The sequence below is a fragment of the Aquila chrysaetos genome, chromosome 19 (genome assembly GCF_900496995.4).
Source record: "Aquila chrysaetos chrysaetos chromosome 19, bAquChr1.4, whole genome shotgun sequence".
NCBI lineage: Eukaryota > Metazoa > Chordata > Aves > Accipitriformes > Accipitridae > Aquila > Aquila chrysaetos.
The window spans coordinates 25,600,443-25,606,850 of NC_044022.1; the positions used below are offsets into that span (position 1 = coordinate 25,600,443).

Here is a 6,408-nt window from a genome sequence, read left to right on the forward strand (position 1 = left end):
CTTGATTTTAGACTCGGGCAATTTGATTGATGATTAAGGTGGCTGTCAACTCAAGAGATTCATCAATATGAGGTAAGTGGCCCAAGATATAATCTATTAGAGTGGCTCAGAAGAAACACTTGGACATTGAAGGGTACCGCCAGTCCGTTACATCTTTTTAAATGCTACACCCAAAACACCAATCAAAGGAAACTCTGGTCTTCACCTTGTGCTATTTAAGTCCGATGCAAGACGCTTTCCCTGAGCAACCTGTGCAAATGTGAGCCTGAAACTCGGCGCAGCTAAAAACAGTGGACAGCCAGAATATTTCCACACTATGCATCTAACCTCAGGCTGGGGGAGGGAGATGTTTCTTTTCAGCTCACCAAGGAGGGAAGGGAAGCAAAATGCAGGGACCAGACACTTAATGAAGATATTGTACAAGTTACAGCAGAGTTTTAAGAGAGTTAAGAGAAATGAAATGATTTTAAAAAAATTAAAAATTAAAGGCAAGCTTGCTTTAAGGAGAACAGTGTAAGATAAAAGCTGTTTTAGCACAGTGCCACATGGTAAATCTGAAAGTGAAACAGATCCTTTTGAGCATTCCCAGACAAGAAGAGCACAGACTTACAGTCCATCACCTCCAAGTCCTCCAGCATCCAGCAGCCTGGACCCCAAGCACCAGGCAAAGCTTCACAGAAAGCCTGACTCCAGAGCAACCGGCAACACGGAGGACACGGCGGTTAGAGAGCACGAGGATTCAGTTTTGTCATGACTAAGGAATTACGTTAAAACCAGTATAAGCTATTTCCAAGGAAGAGATTAGCTGCCAGCAGGACTCCGCACATATGTGGGAGCCTGGCGATGGAGCTGGTGCCCAGATTTGGGCATCACCCCAAGCAAGGTGATGTTTGCCTCCCTCCTATCCCCATCCTTCATCCAGTAGGGGAAAAAAAAAAAATACTAGCTCACTTCAGCAATACCTGGACCCACAAAAATCAGTGCAAAAAAAATATTCACAAAAGAAACATTTTTTCATAAAGCTGATCCTGCCCAAAGACCAGGCAGGCAAAAGAGACGGAGCTCAATCACAACATGTAATGGATTCAGTATGTGAAAACACGCGATGCATCGAGATAGACACGAGCACAGAAAAATTTCCAATTGCCACCCAAGAAGGTCCTTGTTTGAATACCCTTCAGGGGAACACTCTGTACCTTGAAACCATTCCCTGGCAGAAACCTTATACAAATATTTAATTACATATAAAAATAAGGCTTTTTTTCAGGTTATTGAGCAATGACAGGATATTTAACCAAATATTCAGGCAGTTGTCCTGCCAGTATCTGTGGGTATTTTTGGAGGAAGCAGGGAGAACACAGTGGTTAGCTAAAGAGGAAAAAGCAGCAAAGCCAAACACCAGTGTGCAGCTTTTTTTTTTTTTTTTTTAAAGTCAAGACATGCATTAAAGTAGCTGTATCTAATCACTGTTTATAGAGGGGCTGGCAGGCAAAAGCAACTGCTATAAACAGTCTTTTAAATCCCTTTTCCCAGCATCATGCTCAGAATATTCCTACAAAGGTCTGTTAAAACACCGGCAGCGTACTCAGGGTAAGCCAGCAAGGAGCAGAGCTGGAAGGGAAATATTTTGCTTGGGAAAGAAGGGAGAGGGAACGAGGTGCCTGGATCCCACATGCACACTGGTTATTGCACCCCTGCAAAACCCTCCGGGACCCCTGGGTGGGCAAAGGTTGTCATCTCCATGTCTATTTTCGCATGGTTAAGGAAGCAGCTCGTTGGTGTGACACTGCCCTCTCCTGAGCAGAAGGAACCGCTCAGCTTCATGCCCAGCTCAGTACAATAATTCTGGGGAGCAACAACCCTGCCACAAAGAGAAAAGCCAAGACACCGCTCACCCCGCAACAGCCGCAGTTAGCGCCAGCAAAGCCCAAAGCACCTACAGCCTCCTCGCACCAACAGCACTTACTCTTTCTGCACAAGAGCGAACTACCTACCACCATTTGGGCCCCTCGAAGGACAATTATCAGCTGCTGCAGCCTAACGAAGCCTATTTATGGCCAAAGCCAAGTGGCTGCCAGGTGGAGCCCATCACCTCATCTCCATATCAGCAAGAAGGTGCAAAGCATCTTGTTAATGGGTATTTTCTCAAGAAAAAGGAGTTGCAAACAAGCCTCCAGGGAAAGCACCTTCCTACACCCCATGTCTGTAGGAAAGCTGCTCTCAGGAGGAGCCCTAAGTGCCCATCCACCCCAACACTCTTAATGTTAGGGATAACCACACCTTCACGCACAAGCCCGTAGCTGTACAGCAGCAATGCTGTGAGTATTTCAAAGGTGCAACCATACCCTTTTATCTTCACCCTCGGGAAGACTTACAAAGCAAGTTAAAGGACAATATTGCCCACAGGTGTGTCTGTTAAAAGGGGACCCAGATCTAACTTCCACCACCTGTGAGCATCAAAGAGCCTCTAAACAAAAAATAAGGTGAACGAGCCACCTGCTACCGACGTTTTGACCTCAACCTACGACACTATTTGTAACTGTGAGTTACTGTAACCCACACGTTACAAAAAAAACCCTAAATATACTGATTTTGGCATCGAGCAGTGTGAAACACTACGGCAATTTTAATGCAGTTACTTGAGATCAAATAAGCACGGCAGTTTACGGATAAAAGTACAACAAATAGTGCCTGGCCCTTGCAGCTGGTTCAGTATCTCATTATAATCTTCCTGGTTCAACAAAGCTATTTGTTGCCTTGCAAAAACTAAACCCTTTATCATTAATTCCAAGCCAGCAGTTTCTGAATCTACAACCTGACACCAAATAAACTGATCCAACCAGAACTCATTTTCTTTGCGCTGCTCATTGTCTACGCACAAGACAAATATCAGTCATGCTTCGCCTTCAAGTACAGAATTCATCGCAGGGAAGAGCATAACGTGCAGAACATGCTTATTTAACAGAAAAAGTACAGCTTGACAGAGACACCCACTCTAAAATTAACTCTGCCTCAAAGCAGAGCTTATATTTGCCACTGAAGAAGCACCTTCTAAATCACAGAGAAATAAATATTCTGCAGCTAAATATTGCTGGGATATCCGCGTGAAGATGCTTCAAGTCTTGATGGAAGAAAATATGTTAAAATAGCAGGCTTTAAGGGTTCAGGATGCATCACTGCTCAGGTGGATAAAGGCTGTGTAATGTATTAATGGACCACTTTCCGTAGCAATCTGATGACTGGTAAACACAGACATGCCAGACAAAATGCAAGGCAGGAAATCCATTTACTTCAGCTTTTCCCCAGCCACACCTGCCAAGTGCAAGCTAGCAATTTATAAGAAGGAAAGAAGGTAGAAGGCATTTTATCCTGCATCACTGTGTGATCCAAACCCAAAAAAGCTCTTTAAGAATAAGCACTGGTCTAACTTTTACTTGCTAATAAGCAACAGTCTAAATTTCCTGGCAACTGGGAGCATCCCAAGGAGAATACAGCATCCGAACAGCATAGTCAGGTTTAACGTTCTCCACGCACGGTATAACTTTGTAACGGAGAAAAACCTGTATGGGCTTACTGAGCGAGCGCTCGTTTTCCTTCATACAGGGACAAAGAGCCAGCAAAGAGAACTATAATTCAATTTTTTTTAATTTCACATGCAGCATGGTCATGACTATTCCGATCATCTATCTGTAATCCCCTTCTGGCCCCAAAATAACCCTTAAGCCAACACGATTACAAGTAATAATAGTGGCTGTAGAGACCCATCCCTAAAAACCCAAAGCATGGCAAGTTTGACAAAGCCAGGTTTTTTCTGGCTGAAGAATCCCCATTTCCATCTCGCCAGGGGTGAAATTTCACAGCTTCAACATCAGGAATTGCTACAACAGACCTTTTCCAGAGGAAGGCTCACATTTCGACTGCAACTCCTCAACGCCCAGTTTTCTAGGTGGTGAATATACAGGACTTGGGAGAGAGCTTCAATAAAACAGCAATGAGACTATTTTTTTCCCTCTTTTCTCCCAAATTACTCCTTTTTCCGAGCAATTTCTTTGCCAAGCATCAAGACAAAAGAATACCCTCTACGTTCACCCTTTTTCACCCTCTATGCTCAGTGCTGGCAAGAAATTTGGCATCCTTAACGCAGGGTTTTGCTCCGGGCGGGGGGGGGATGTCCCCAAAAGCCATCCAGGACATCCCTATCGCATCCTCAGAGGGTGCTAGAAGAGCTCGGGTGCTGGACGGACACAGGGTGCTCCTCCAGCCAGGCAAGCAGCAATAAATCCCTCGGGATTTTGCTGCCTCAGGTTTTTAGGGTGCCGGACAACCCCGGTGTAAAGCCCTGGGGCCGCGGGACACTGCGGATGCCATTATTTTGAGAGCGGCGTGTAAAAATGAAGTGTTACCTGTAAAACAAGTAGAGACTAAAGGAGAAAAGGGGGTGGCCAGATGCACACCCTGGTAACTTGGGGGGGGGCTGGAGACCCGAGGGGGTACCCCAGGACCTCTCCCCGGGTGGGTGCCCACCCATGTTCCCCACCGCACGGTAGGACCCCGTCACATCCCAACTTTGCTTGGGATGCTGCCTGCCAAGTGAGCCACCCATGGCAAGGGGGGGGCACACACCGTTTGGGGGGGGGGGCACAGAGGGTAAAGAAACACCTTTTGGGGAAAAGAAATACCTTTTTGGACAACGGAGCACCTTGGGGGGGCATATCTGTCACACACCCAACACCCCCCCCCGCTCCCCGGGGGGCACCCTGCACCCTCCTCACCGGACAGCCTGGGGGGGGGGGGATGCAAAAGGCCACCCGTTCCTCCCAGTCCAACCAGTCCAACCCTTTACCTGCTGCCGCTGGGAAATCCTCCAGGTCGCCAAGTCCCCAGGGAGGGGGACCCGTCCCCCGCCGAGCGATGCTTTTCCCTTCTCCCCCCCCCCCCCCCCCCTCCCTGGGGCAGCGATGCAGGCGGGAGTCCCCGTCCCCTGGCAGAAGGTGGGATGGGGACAGCGAAGGGTCGGGAAAAGAAGGGAAGGGCTGGAAGGAGGGAGGTGACACCACCGTGTCCCCGTCCCCCGTCCCCGCAAACCCGGCTCGGCTCCGCCGCCCGCTCCCGGGAGCGGGGCGGAGGTTGGGGCGGGCGGCTCCGCCCCGGACAGCGGCAGCAGCAGCAGCAGGAGGAGGAGGAGGAGGAGGAGGAGGAGGAAGCAGGCTGCACCCAAAGGCTGGGAGCTCTTCTTCTTGGGGGGGGGGGCCCTGAGGGGATGAGTCCGGCTGCGAGCAAACCTGGCCGCGGTGAGGGGGGGGACACCCAAGGGCGCAGGTTGGGGGGGGGTCCCTGCTAAAGGAAAGGGTGGGGGGCACCCCTGGCAAGGGAAAAATGTTGCTCCCCCCACGGTGCTGCCCCGAACAGGCATCCCTGGGAGCCCCAAGGGGCTGGGAAAGTCGTGGGGAGGGTGACACTATGCCGTGGGGATTGGAAACGTCGAGTACCTCTCCTTGGCCTTCATCCACCCCCATCTTCCTCCTCGGGACCTGGATGTCTGGAAATTGTCTACCCCGGGGAGCAGCATGTACATACACACACATGTGTGCGTGCGTAAAATAAAAAAGCTAAGCTGGAAAACCTCCTCAAGTTAGTGCAAGTATATGGCCCTATATGGCCCGGGCTGCCGTTAACCGGGCACCAGTAAATCCCCGCTTGGCAGCGGGGAGCGGACTGGTCACGAGGGAGAATAATCATTCATATTTCTATTTCTCGGGTATTTATACTGAAGGCAATCATGTCTCAAAGCCTGCTTAGGAGGGATGTTTTGCACAGCGGCGTGTTCCCACCTGGGTGGATGGAGGAGGATGAAAAGGGTCAGGTACGGGTTTGGGCTTTGCAGCCTCCTGATTTCTCCTGCTCCCGTAAACGTGCCCTTTCCAACCCACCCATCATTTATTTTTCCATCCACTTTCATCACCTGCACTTGGTCTTACATTAGATCGTGATCTCCCAAGCGTGTAGGTGCACCACGGATGGGTTCCCTGGACCTGATCTACACGTTATGGGCATCCTGGCAAAGGATGCTCAAGTTGTAGCAGTTTGGGGAAAGGATGAGAGTTTTGATGTGTCTACACCATGCTCGGAATTTGTTCTCTGCATGCTGCAACAGCATGGATGAAGCAGGGCGAGAAGGCTGTCCAGAGCTGCCCAGCACTGTGGACAAAACTGAACTGTATCCTTGGTGTGAATTTTTTGCCCTTCTTGATGCAAGGTGGCAAAATACTCACCTGAGAGCAACAGATCCCTTTCCTTCTGCAAATTGGCCATTTTCCACCATTTTGGCCCATGCTCGGAGCAAGTCCTGGAGGAGTGCATGGTCCAAATGGTGCAAAAGGAGAGGATGTGCTGTCAAGATAACAAGCA

At 49.4% G+C, this 6,408-nt stretch overlaps 1 protein-coding gene across 3 annotated transcripts in view; it reads right to left on the reverse strand.

Moving 5' to 3' along the window:
* The window catches only part of GDPD5 (glycerophosphodiester phosphodiesterase domain containing 5), a 173,833-nt gene extending 168,722 nt beyond the window's left edge, over positions 1–5,111 (reverse strand). For 2 of the 3 annotated variants that reach the window (XM_041118380.1, XM_030043140.2), the window contains exon 1: positions 4,844–5,111. The gene's annotated coding sequence lies outside the window, so the exon portion shown is untranslated. Of the gene's footprint in view, positions 1–610; positions 632–4,843 lie in introns of those variants that run through there. The other variant, XM_030043142.2, reaches the window with a different exon arrangement.
* Positions 5,112–6,408: the final 1,297 nt, after the last annotated feature.